The sequence below is a fragment of the Mytilus californianus genome, unplaced genomic scaffold (assembly GCF_021869535.1).
Source record: "Mytilus californianus isolate M0D057914Y unplaced genomic scaffold, xbMytCali1.0.p SCAF_8, whole genome shotgun sequence".
Lineage (NCBI taxonomy): Eukaryota > Metazoa > Mollusca > Bivalvia > Mytilida > Mytilidae > Mytilus > Mytilus californianus.
In genome coordinates, this window is record NW_026262734.1 from 95,130,565 (window position 1) to 95,145,342 (window position 14,778).

The following is a 14,778-nucleotide window of genomic DNA, read 5'->3' on the forward strand; positions in this document are numbered from 1 at the left end:
GAGGCCAAACTAATTGAAATTCCAAAGCGTTTTAAAAATATGAAGGGCAATTATGACACAAAAGTATAGCTAAAGGTGGTTAAAATGGTGATATATATATTCGATATACATGTATATACATGGCAGGAAATATCATATGTTTTCATTAAATTTTATTTAAAGTGATGTGAAGTTTTTACATGCCTCCCAAAAATTTGCCGAAAGTAGAATTTCTATCACTTTTAGTGATACCTTTTCTGAAATCATTTAAATGTATTTTCTTGAGAATCAGATCAAAATCAACCGTTTATTCTTAATATTAAGTGTTGAATAATTTAAAACAGTACAATTTTTTTACTCCCAGTCACATATGCATTTGTCGTTATTCAAACAACGTATTCAAGTTTCGGTTTTAAATGTTTCCAATTTTGTATTTGATTTGTCATTTAAGGGTCTTGATTGGAGAGTCATTGATACGTTTATACAAAACGACAAAGCAGTAGTTTACCTAAATTTTAATCCCAGAAATTGATTAAAAATACAATTGAGGGTATCAAACAAATACTTAGTGAATTGACTTTGATCTAATATATGCGAGACCTGGTTCGTCTACAAGGTAAGCGTCTCCTGCTGTGTATGCCTCCACTACAGGGCAAATATTTACTCAGTCAAAATGTCATAATTGCGAAAAGAACACAATAGGTAAGCCTAATATTGAAAGGTTCGCGTTCGACGACTTGATTCCGTTAAATTGCATCGGAAAGTTCACATGGTTCATGGAAGAGAAATATTGGTTAGCATCTCTGAACCATTGCCGGAATAGATTTTAAAATATGGACCGTCAAATAGAAAATAGCAAACGACTATTTAAAAATCAATTCTGATGTTAATATCAACTTACTTTGAAGGATTTATAACTCTTCTGATATTTTAAAAGAATCTAAACAAAATTTTAAACTATGACCGGAATAGTTGTGATGTTCATATCAATATACTTTGAAGGCTTTTTTACTCTTCTGCTATCTTAAAAGGATTGTATTGCTCAATAGCTTTCAAATAAGGGAAAATAACACGGATCAAAATGTGAAAAAACACTCCATATAGTATGTTATTACCTAAGCACCATTACGGGCGATAAGTGATACTTGCAGAACTGGATATGATTCTTGCTCTAGAGCACATTAGAACATTCCTGTTTTTTTCAAAGGGTTCATGCTTCCTTTCATTTCTCTGTGTAGTGTTTTATAGACTGTCGTTTGTTACTTCTGTCTTGTGTGAACAACATTTTAGTGTTTTTGTTGTGTCGTTGTTCTCCGCTTATATTTGATGTGTTTCCCTCAGTTTTAGTTTGTAACCCGGATTTGTTTTTTCTCAATCGATTTATGAATTTCGAAAAGCGGTATACTACTGTTGCCTTTATTTGACGGGTTTCCTTCTGAATATTTATCGTCTATTTGGCATCTTTTGCCACTATTTATGTATTTGTTTGTGTATGTAAAATGTAATATAAAATGCTTTGAAATCAACCTCTAATATTCCTTGTACTTAACGTAATGTGGTATAGTAAGTTATTAGCTCAGATTTTTCAACTTGCAGTTCCCGTAAAACTTGTTAACATTAACAAACAGCCTGATCAAACACAATATGACAGAATGATGGACAATTTAACATTAACTTGTAAAGGAAGTGGAAAGCCTGAACCGACATACGTATGGTTTAAAAAAGGACAACAAGAGAAAAATACTTTCAAGAACAAATCTTTATGTTATTGATGATGTTATACGAAATAACAGTGGAGTATACATCTGTGAAGCTTCCAACATTATAGACAACGTAGAGTACAGAATGAATTACTCAGTGGACATTGATATAGGTGAGTTGACTAAACGGCTAATGGTCTGGTAAAAGTGATATAAAATCATATTGACAGCAAATCCCTAATTTGTTAGTAAAAACCCCGCATTTATCATTCGAGAATCGAGTGGAGATAATATATGAGAAAGCCGTCAACAGATATCGCTGCGTAGAAAATAATTCACTGCAGGAGACGACCCGGTAGGAAATTGTGAATTTGTTAAATTTTAGGAAACTCAACGTATCATGAGCGGTAAACATGATATCATTAATGATATATCATGAAAAAGATACAAGAAGTCAAGGTAATATATCGTTGAAAAAAAAAATTCAAGTCATTGATTTTCAGTCGCCATTTTTCAACTTCGACTTTTATTGACAAATTCTCAACTCAGGACGAATTGAATTTTATCCAGGAAAAATAAATATTACTAGTTTGTTTTTATAAACTGGATCATGGAGAACAGAACTGGGATAGTCACATAACATCACCATTGGTTGTGTATACACGAGCACAATTCAGTACACATCACAATTTTGTAAGGCCGTGCATTGACTCCCTATTATTTTTTTTGCAACCGCCGTAGTGGAGTGAGAATTAAGTTTTACCCTTGTCCATCTGTACGTCCCAAAGTTGGTTTCCGTTCTCTAACTTTAAGTTTGAGTTTTGGTGGTGTAAATTTAAACGTTCTTCAGTTATGTCCCTTTATAACTTTATATGATATGCAAGCAGGGACATCATGGTCACATTCCTTATTTATTTCTTAAAACGTCTCTGCTCTATACCAAGGAAAAGACAGTCAACAAGCCATTGCAATTAATAAAATCTGTTATTTTTATTGATGTATTTTTCCTTTTTATGCCTCACTGATTTTTTTGAGTACATGAAATAAAAAATATAAACAAAAGTTGGCAACGTTCTTAAAAATGACACAGATATTCTGAATTCAGCACATTATGCATAATAGAATGTGTCTATAAGCCTCCAAATAATATGCCATAATTAGTGAATTCTTTTTTGGGAAGTACAAGTGTGAATAATGGTTATATGTTAAGCTTGTGACTCCAGTGAAATTTCATCAGATCTGATAAATCATAGATAAAAGATAGAGGAAAAATAGTTAGAACACTCAGATCTTTATTTTGTTCCAAATAGTTGTAATTACAAAGAAGATGATATCACATCATAAAATAATATTGTGTGTGTTCATTCCCTGTTCATCTTTAAGCAATATTTCATGAGCTGTTTTATAGATGGTTGTGCAATCTGCATCCAGTTTATCTAAATCAATCTCTATTTATGTTGAATAAGTCCATTCGTTGTTTACATTTTTTTTCTGCATGTACCTGCATTTGATGAGGATTTACCTATAAGTCAATATGGTATTTTTTTTTATTCTTCATTATTACGCTCTTTAAGTATATGTTACCAGAGATAGTTTTATATGTCTCTAATGTCTAATGGTACAATTTAGACTGAACAAAGCGTTTCATACTCATTATATAATTATTTTTCACATCATATGGCCCTGTTTCATGTTGTGTTTTTTTTTTATTTGATTACATCAATTGATATCCACTGAAAAATAGAAATTAAATTACATAGTATAAATGAAATGCTATTTGTAGTTTTTTTTACAGTATATTGGCATTTTACTTTTATTATGTTTATAGCATGTTTTTGCAGTATTTAGTTATTTGAAATACAAGATTGGGGATAGGGTTTTGAGTTGACAAATACCTGGTTGCTATCAAACGCAGAATACATCCCGTTACTCTTGGCATTTACAATAACTGTTATTGCATATATGTGTACACCTGTTCTTTAAAGTAACTTGACATTTCTTTTGGGGCCAGAATGTGCATTTTTTAAAAATATTTCTATACTTAGTCTGACTCAGAAAAACAAGGTACTAAAATAATTCATTTCCTTTATCTTATCATTAAGCTTTCAATAAATAAAGAAATAAAGGTTTCATTTATTTATAAGAGTTGGAAGTTTTTATTTCTATTGAAAGATATAAAATTTACTTTATCTTGTTAAATACAAATATGACAACTCAAGAGAAGTGTACAAAATGTAAATGGTGGATGTGTATCCATGTCATATGCCAAGCTATATATCTTGTAAGTCCTGACAAGTTCTGAATGATAAAACACAGAAAAATCTACATTATAGAAATGTGGTTTTTTTTTATAATATAATCTCTATTCTTAAATGAATCAGCACACAACACAAAGAAAAAATGTTATTCTAACATTAATTTAGTCAGGAAAGGATTTTATTTTTTACTCAGTCTCTAATTGCCATAATCATATTTTTATTTTTCATCAATCATGTTAATGTTTCTCAATTTCTATAACCTTGTAATATTGCTACTTTCATACACATAGGCATTACTTGTTGGGTTAAGCCTTTCGATAGAGTACCTTGATATTTTCATTTAAAAACAAAACATTGCCAATGTTTATCATTAGACCTCAGATACATAATTATCTAATTATTCAATGTCTAAAAATTTGTAACACCCATTTAGAATGAGAAAAAAACTTCTATCAAAGTTTGAGAAAATAGAGATAAACGAGCAATCAGAGAAAATGCGGAAATATTTTTACGTCTTTGACACTAATTTTACCATTAACTGTAGTATTCTAGTTAAAAAAAGTTTTGTTTACAACTAAATGTAATAATTGGCATTTTCCCTAGCAGTATTCCTCATTCCTAGATTATTATAAGAATTTTGTTGGAATATCTCTATAAAATAGCCATACTTTCTGTAATACTTTCTCTCACAGTTTAGGTCCTGGATCTTCGCAGGTGCCCTCATTCCAATGAGTTATTATAATTTCAACAATATTGTTCATACTTACACATTTTACTATCGCAAACGGATAAATTATTGGATGTTTTGTTCCAGAAAAACGGTTTCCCTCACTGAAACTCCTCCCTCAATTCTAATCAGCCGTCAATTGGACGAATTTTCGTTCGAGTTATCTCCTTTTGGCCGGACGCCAATTGTGACACAGTTGAATTGACAAATGGTTTACCTGGCGACTTTTGGTAACATTGGACATTTCATGTTCATAATATCAGGAGGTATTATCCTTCTTAAAGAAAAAAACGTTACAGTTGCGTGTGGCATTTCAATTAACATATAATCACTGAGAAGTGTCACGGCTGCGGCACGTTTTTTTTTTTATCTTTGCCAATCAAATAATCAAGGAAATTATACATTTTTCTTGTTAAAGGAATAACGGATTGAAGGTTTCAAACCTGCCGATTCGAATGATATATTTGGTAAAGCATGGTAAATACACAAAATATTTTTACACGTCGATTTTGTGGCGTCATTGCCTTTGCTAAAAAATGTTATTTTCTAACTGAAAATCAAGTGACCAGAATAATAAAATTGACGTCATAATCGGATTTGCTGTCCGGCTGATCTAGATTGTACTGTTACCGCGGACTAGGTCAATTTTCTTTGAATTTCATTGATACCTAAATTTTATTCGTTTTTTTACTGACTATTTGAACTTTTTAAAAATCAAAGATAGCATATCGATGTTCAGAAAGGTTTCTAAATGGAAAGGTAAAAAAAACTCATTAAAGATATGAAGCTTATACTAAAATACATCAGACACACATAGTGTATACATAAAAATATACATAAAAACATCAGTCAAATACTAATACCTACTTTTTATAAATGTTATATTATGTCAGAACAGATGACAAATTGACTGTTATTGCTCTTTAGTATGAAACATTCACCAGGACATTGAGAAATGTTTTGTAAATGTCATCACTTTTACATGGCATGACTATGTAAGACTCATTTCCCACGTTATTGTTGCCGCCCGATTCGAAAAGTTGTAGAGCAATGAAACTAGAAGGTTTCATCAGGTGTACAAACTATAGGCTATTTATCCCAAAGGGTTGCAAAGTCTTAGAGCTTCGAGTGAAAGTTATTACATTTAAAAGTAAAAAAACTACCGCAAATAGAAATTCATAGAAGGTAATGACATTCTACACAAAAAAAACTGGATGCAAAACATATCGAAGTTAAAGAACAACACATGTAAAAAATTCATGTTTATGCTAAATTCAGCTTAACTCATAAATGTTTCGGGGAATAAAACCGCTGCGTTTCAAACAAACCGAAAATTTTTACAAAACAGTTTTATCATATCTAATGAACATAATCGTATAAAATCGAATAGTTGGTCATATATCTTAGCTTTATGCTGTGTATCTACTTTTACTATAAGAAATAATCTAGGTATGAGCTAAACAAATTATTTTATATGTCGTATCGTTCATATGAAATACACATGTGACATATGAGTAATCAATTAAAAAGGCTAAGTAATCATTGTTTTTGTCTCACAATTATTTTACTGATCATTGAGCGTAACAATGTTAAACCAGTGGTCTTTTATATAGCACGTTCAGTAGATGACTTATTGATGCCCTTTCATTTTCATCGATCATGCATTTACTTTACTTACAAATGAGTTGGTGTCACCATATGAATCAGATTCGTTGGAGATTTTATTGGGTAAGAATGTTTATTGTAATACTGTTGCATTATGAACACAGGATTTAAGTTTCGAGATATCTCATCTGTTCAGAATAGAAAGAATTGCTTGGATTAAAATTGGGCTTTACATCTGAGTCAAAGTAATTTCTAAAGATCCAAATTGGGACCTCAGTTGTTATGTCTGTGCGTTTTAACCCTTTATTCAGATGCTTTTGATGTTTTTTTTTTTTTTTGGTTGAAAAAAAACCCTTTACAATCAAAATGTATTTTTAAAAGAAGACTATATATACTTTCTCAAAGTTTATCAAAACGAGTCTGAAAATCTAGAAACGTCTTCAGTTCTCGTTTTAAGTTTGGAAGTTGAGTTGAAAAGAACAGTATATTCCTCTATAATAATGATTGCTTGGTTTTTTTTATAAGTATAATATATAAATGTTATTTATGATAAATTTATATGTATAAAATTACACAAATTTAACTCTTGAGTCTGACCAAACCTGTGCGACCTGCTATAATTTAATTTGAAATAACATTTTACCATCTATCATACACTATTCGTAGACTTTAAAGCAGTACTATAGAAAAGAAGATGTGGTATGATTGCCAATGAGACAATAGCCTATTGTCCCTTGTGGTGAACTTTTCTGTTACATCAAGTGAACGGGAAAGTTAAGAGCCAAAAGCATGATTAGCCCATCACATTACCAGTTTGTCCATGCATTAACATTTGATTCAGTAGTTGTCGTTTATTGTTGTCTGCGATAATTGTATTTTTGTTGATTGTTGTCAACGAAGGAAGACGTTGTATCATTGCCAATGAGACAACTCTCCACAAGAGACCAAATGACACAAGCATTAACACCATAGGTCACCGTACGGCCTTCAACATTTAGTAAAACCCATACCACATAAACAGCAATAAAAGGCCCTGAATTATGTATTTTATAGCCTTGAAAGTTACAAAAGGGATACTCTAAAGCATAAATCATAACAGAACATTACAAATGACAAACAACAGTCTACATAAGACAACAAAGAAAATCTTAAACTGAGCAACACGAATTCTATCAAAAACTGAATGGTCTCAAGTGTTCCGGGAGAGTAAGCAGATCCTGCTCCACATGTGGCAACTGCTGTGTTGTCCGTATAAATGAGTACAATATCAGTAGCGTAAACCGAATGACGACAAAAAAACTCAAATGGCAAAACCACACAAAAGTTTTGTTTTTTCTACAAAATGATACCGTTTATGCGAGTTTAATTTTTCTCTTTGTTTGTGGCAGATAAAGAAACGCCAAAATTTGATCTCGCTGACATTTTCCTGTACATTATCGGTGTTATCACTGTTTAAGCTTTTCATTCACTTATATGCTTTAAACTGTTTATTGTCAAGTAAACACGAAATTAAAAAGAACCTCTTTTCTCCCTAAATAAAGGCAACAGTAGTATACCGCTAATCGAAATTCATAAATGGATTGAGAAAAAAAACAAATCCAGGTTACAAACTACAACTAGGGAAAACACATCAAATATAAGAGGAGCACTACGACACAACAGATGTGAATATTCAATCATGATCTCTTTTTCATAATAACCGACTACTCATACATGTCATACTCAAGCAACACATAAATCAGTGACATGTTCAAAAATGTTATTAAGCAATGATCTATTGCTTCTTGTCCTAACCCTGATCTATGAATTCTGTGTTTTTCAGTTTGGAGTACTTGTATTTTTTTGGTATCGATTATTTTCCAATCAATTAAATTTATGTTGCTTACATCTTTAACGAAAAGGGATTTTTTCGCTTGTATTTTCCCATTTAGCGAAAATAATACACGGTGAAAAATTAACATGTCAATTTAATCATCCAATCGTGTAAAAAATCCGACGCGAAGAAACCCCGCCTTACGGTATATTCATGTGACTCTCCTATTTGTCGTCAATATGTTTTGCTAGAAAATTATGTTTTATTCTATATCAATGATACGTGCACATAAATCCTTTGTAAAATACTGCTTTGATTCATTCATTTAAAATAATGGAAAAAAATCACTCAGAAAAAAACGACACACTAGGTATTTGAACACCGAACTTTATGTATGAAAAATCCTAAATGATAATTTTAGACACACTCATTTTTAATATGTTTGATTGCAGAGCATCTAGCATATGTGATCCCTTTAGTATGTGTAGTTTGTATCGTCGTGATCATATATATTGCTTTAAGAAGGCATTCAGAAAGACTAAAAAAGAAGTGAGTATATGTGTCATTAGTTCGCCATGTATTTTTATCATTAAAAAATGAATTATAAATACTTTCAATCATAGAATATTGCAAAGTGATCAAGGCTTTCAGCTTTTAAGAATAAAAGTTAAATACTTTTTTTTTATTTGTTGTCAAAGCTAATATTATTTCATAAAATTAACTTCATAACTGGAAATTAGTAAGCAAATCCACAACAGGAAAAAAGTACTTAAAAAAAGCTCGTTTGTTGAAAATGTGATTTCCATATTATTTTCTTTAAAAATGGGCGTTGTAAAAGGAAAAAAAGGTTTCGATTATTATTTTAATAATGCCATTGGCAACAGTACCAGTTGAACTTTGTTATTTTGATATGTAGAAATAATGAAGACAGCCGTTGTCAAATATCTGACGACCGCTTAATAAGATTTAGTCGTTTCATTCCCAAACCAACATATACTGACTATGCGGTATGGGCTTTGCTCATTGTTGAAGGCCGTACGGTGACCTATAGTTGTTAATTTCTGTGTCATTTGGTCTCTTGTGGAAAGTTGTCTCATTGGCAATCTTACCACATCTTCTTTTTTATATATACACCAGTCGACTTCATAAACAACACTGATACATTAGACGGATCGCAAGATACTTTGAAACATTCATGGAATATTTGTCACTGGACGTTAAGGAACTAACAAACAATCAATCTTTTCAATGAAAAATAAAAATTATTTCATTGATTTAGATGATATTATATTTAGCTATTCAGAAAAATCACCAATTTAAAAATTAATAAACATAAAACGTAGTCTTTTAGTCACAAATTTTGCAAAAACAAAATTAAAGTTTCAAATGTATAAATTCTCGTAAGTTACTGGCAAAAGAAATATATTCGTGGCCGACCATTTAGCCGACGACCAATTGATATTCTGGGATTCAATGGCGGAAGGTATCGGAAAGACATTTTGCGGATTCACGTTTCATTTTCATCTGTAACTACGAATGCTTATTTTTTAAGCGGGACAGGGAACAACTCTATTTAATGTCATCGGTTACTTTCTAAATGTACAGTTGTACTCGTCTGTCGAGTTACCGTTCGATTTAACTCTGTATTGTGCATGCTTAGATTCGAAAACGTTTTCATGACCAGTTTCTCGAGTAGCCCGATTTATCAATGTGACGTCGAGTCATAGGAATATAACAAAGAAAATCTATGAAATGTACCTTTATGTTTATTCAAATATTTGCAATTGGTTTTATTCTTTGAGGAGATGTGGCATATTTATTATTATTATACCTCAGTATCTATTTTCTATATATAATCAAATGTGTTTAAAATAGTTGCAATGATCTTTTACCTATGGACAATAGAACAAAATTACCATGGGTTAATAACAAGCTTAAAATTGACATCAACAAAGCTAAACGACTTCATAAAAAGAGCAAAAAAAAAAATGAACAACTGAAGAAAAAGTACAAGCATCTCAAAAAATCAATTCAAACAGTTATGCGAAGATCCTACTGGAATTACCTCGAGAACATGATATTTGATCTTCCAGTAAACGAGCCAGATAACAACATAATTAAAAGACAACCTGAAAACTTGTACAGTTACATCAAAAACATGAAACGTGACAGTTCATGTATCGCAGCATTAAGAAAAGATGGCATACATACTGATAACACCGAAGAAAAGGCCAATATACTAAGCAACCAATTTCAGATAGCATTCTCAACAGAAACATCCAGTGAAACAATACCTGACATGGGAATTTCTAACCATCCAAAAATGAACAACAGAGAGATGTATACTGAAACTCTATAAAAAAGATTAACCCACACAAGGCCACAGGGCCAGATGGTTTATTAGGGCGTGTGCTTAAAGAACTTAGTACTGACATCGCAACGATAATAACATTAATCTTCGAAAAATCCCTGAACACCGGAAAAATACCCACTGACAGGAAGCATGCCAACGTCTGTCCAGTATTCAAAAAGGGAGATAAACATAATCCTATCAACTACAGGCCTATATCCCTAACATGCATCCTATGTAAGATCATGGAGCACATATTAGCAAGTAACATCATGGTACATCTAGAAAATGACAACATTCTATACGATCTACAGCATGGGTTTCGCTCCTCAAGATCTTGCGAAACCCAGCTAGTATCATTCATACAAGAACTTGTAAAAAACAGCAATGATGACATTCAAACTGACGTAATTGTGATGGACTTTGAAAAAGTATTTGAAAAAGTTCCTCACAAAGGACTACTTTATAAACTTAAACACTATGGTGTCGACAACAAAACATTGAATTGGATAGAAGACTTTCTCTCACTTCGCACACAAACGGTATTACTGGAAGGCACCAAATCTGAACAAATACATGTAACATCAGGAGTACCGCAAGGAACGGTACTAGGTCCTATCGTATTCCTGGTGTACATAAACGATCTGAATGAATATATTAAACATGGCACTGTAAGAATTTTCGCAGATGACAGTATTATTTACAAAACCTTCAAAAATAAACATGACTCAGAAAAATTACTAGAAGACCTAACAGCAGCAGCAAAGTGGGAAGAGAACTTTTTCATGTCCTTCCATCCGGACAAGTGTTCAGTCCTCCAAGGAACAACTAAGAAAACACCTCTCCCTTTGATTACAGCTTACATGGACACACTTTGCAACAAGAAACATCTACTAAATATCTTGGCTTAAAAATACAAACTGATTTAAAATTTAACAAACACATAAGTAACATCACAGCAAATGCAACTAAACAACTAAATTTATAAAAAAAAAACCTTAAAGTCAGCTCACAGTCAGTTAAAGAAAAGGCCTATATCTCACTTGTGAGACCGAAGCTAGAGTATGGTAGCTGCATCTGGGACCAACATACAAAATCACAAAAATAACAAATAAAAATAGTCCAAAGACGAGCAGCCAGGTGCACATACAATCGATATCATAACACCAGCTCTGTGACAAACATGCTTAACCATCTCAACTGGCCAACGCTTGAACTTAGAAGAATAAGAACAAGACTTATATTTTCTTCAAAAGTATACACCACCAAGTAGCAGTATACCCTACGAACTTGTTAATCCATCCGACAGTCGAACAAGACAATACACTCACAGTACTGTTGTCAAATGCACCACAGTTGAACCATTCAGAGAACAGTTTCCTACATCTGTTCTCAACCAATACTACACCATGTAATTGTAACACCTTGTGTATTGTAATAAACGAATAAGTCTCTATACCTTGCGTTGTGTTACTTTTATGATCAAAATCTAAATCGAAGGCGCCCATACAAAGGTACAAAGTAACGTCATAAACATAAGACGTAAATACGGGAAACATAACGTTTACATTTGCACTATATTCTCAACATACTGGGGGGCCGCAAAAGTATATCTTTGTATAAGATTAAAGTATTTCTTTAACTGTCCATATATGAAACGAAAAAATATGATTTAAAAATATGATGGGCAATTACTGTCTCTTGAAATCACTATGATAATATTAAAAACGAGCAGTCTCTTTAGCGATTTCAAAATCGAACACAAAATTAATGTCTCAGAATTTGTCCAAGTTTTAATGTTCTCCTTTGCACGCATAGCTGCCTTTCGCATAGGCGCTGTTATTTTAGTACCGGCTTCATTCGTGTCATCTGCTTTATTTGGTAGCTCCTCTTCGTTGATCTCTAGCGGATAAAGTTTGACGATCGGGCGTGAAGTACGACCACTGCTCGTTCTTGATAATTGCAGATCTGATTAAACCATCATTTCCAACAACTATTTCTTCAACAATTGCTATTTTCCACCAAGGTTTGTCGTCATGAACTTGTACAATATCTCCAACCCGGATGTTGATTTTGTTGTTAACACTCTTTTTATGAAACTCTCTAAGTGCTGTTAAATATTCGGACTTTCAACGGTTCCAAAATGGTTCAATTATAAATGAAAGTCTTTGTGCACGCTTTGAAGAATCAGACGTGTTCATTACGTAAGGTCCTTCAATATTATCTATCTCAATTCTCGGATATGGTACAGATGTAATACGACGACCATATACATTTGTAGTAGGTGGGCCGGTGTTAATGGTTCATTGTCACCATTTACTGTAAATACATAAGTCAATGGTCGATCATTTAAAATCTATTTAATTTCGGCAATTAACGTGTGCAGTGTCTCCATGTTAATCAATGCAAGTCCAAGTATTTTCTTTAAATTCGTTTTAGTTAATGCGATAACTCTCTTCCACCATCCCGAACCACGGGGCTCGGCTAGGGATAAATCTCCACTTGACTCCATGCGTAGATAATGTCTCTTTTATCTTCTGGGATTCACACAGTTGTTTAATCTCTTGTGATGCTGAAATAAACGATGTAGCGTTGTCTGACATCATAACATGTGGTAAGGATTTTTTACAAGTAAATCTTCTGAATCCTAACAAAAATGATTTTTCTGTCATGTCGGGTACAACCTCTAAATGAACGGCTCTTGTCGATGCAGAGGTTAATAAACATATGTATGCTTTAATTAAGGTTTCGTTCTTTTCCTTAATATGAAGAGCTTAAGAAAGATCTACACCAGTACACGGTAAACGGTGGGGCTTCTTGAAGTCGTATTTTATGTAACGGAGGAGGGTCTGGTGCCCTGTATGGTTCTCCTATAACTCTTTTACATGTTGTACATCTATGTAGTAATTTGCGCGTAACTTGACGCATCGACGGAATCCAAAATGTTTGACGGACTTGTGTAACCGTGGCATTAACTCCAGAAGGTAAAACTAGTTCGTGTGAGTTCAATACAATAAGTTCCGATAATCGGTGATTTGGCGGTAAAAGGTAAGGGTGTTTTGCGGATTCGGGTTTTGGCGCATTATGAATTCTTCCCTTGAATCTCATTAAATCGTTTTTATCTAAATATAACTGAAGTTGTCGAATGCGTGGCATTTTAGTTTTCTGCATCTGTTTGAGCTTTAGTGCGCGAACTTCGTCTGGGTATGCTATCGCTTGACAACATCGTATCCATAGCTAGTATTGTTGATTGCTGTAGTTCATCTGGTGTCATTGCCCCAACGTTTCTCAAAGACTTAACTGTTATACAATTGTGAATAAAACGTTGGACAAAGGCTGACACTCGCAAAAGTTTCTTGTAAGATCCATAATTGTTAATGTTAATAATTCTGTCTATTCCAAACTGAAGATCATTTTCGCAAGTTTTGCTCTCTCCGTCGTCTAATGGTTCTTGGTCGTCGTCGGTAAATACGGATAAAGCTGTATTTATCTCTATCAATGTTTTCGGGTGTTTTGATTTATCACCTATCCAAATCGGTCCTTTTCTCCATAACGTGCTTTCCTTGAACAGTTTCGTAGTCATACCATGTGATAGTAAATCCGCAGGGTTGTAATTTGTCGGCAATACTTCTATTCACAATTGTCAATTAATTTCTTAATTATATTGATTCTATTTGAAACGAAACGTTTTAATGTTTTGATAGTCTTTATCCACTGTAATACGATTTGACTATCTGACCATAGTGTAATATTTGAACATTTTAATGTAGTTTGAAGATGACATGCTAAACGGGCTCCTATTATATCAGCCATTAACTCTAGTTGCGGTAAAGTAAGTTTTTTAAGAGGCACTACTCTTGTTTTTGCCATTACCATTGAAGTGTCCTTTTCGTTGTTTAAATACGCAACTGCTCCGTAAGCTTTCATACTTGCGTCCACAAATACATGCAGTATTTTTTCGGATGACTCGCTACTCCTATCAAAATAGTGCCTAGAAAAAGTGGTTCTATGTCTTGAGCTAAACGAGTCCATTCTGATTGTAGCGCATGTGGTAAAAGCTCGTCCCAGTCGTAATCTCCTTTCCATAAGTCTTGTATAAGTATCTTAGCTCTAATGCTAACTGGACTCAATAATCCAAGCGGGTCGTATATTTTAGATGATTCCTTCAAAATTTCACGTTTTGTAATATTTTGTTCATCTCCTTGTGCTGGTACGATTGTCCGTTTTGCATAGTTACGTAAGTTCATCATTTTCAACGTTTTAACGCATTCCTATGATCCTTGTTTGTTTGTAGATGTCTTATACATCCTCTTTGGCGGCTTGCTGACGAAGTTGTTCATTATTCG

At 33.0% G+C, this 14,778-nt stretch overlaps 1 long non-coding RNA gene across 1 annotated transcript in view; it reads left to right on the plus strand.

Annotated features, from left to right (window-relative positions):
• Positions 1-1,588: 1,588 nt before the first annotated feature.
• LOC127713072 (uncharacterized) overlaps positions 1,589-14,778 on the plus strand; it is a 261,787-nt gene continuing 248,597 nt past the window's right edge. Inside the window, exon 1 of the long non-coding RNA XR_007987449.1 lies at positions 1,589-1,852. This is a non-coding gene — a long non-coding RNA (uncharacterized LOC127713072). The remainder of the gene's footprint in view (positions 1,853-14,778) is intronic.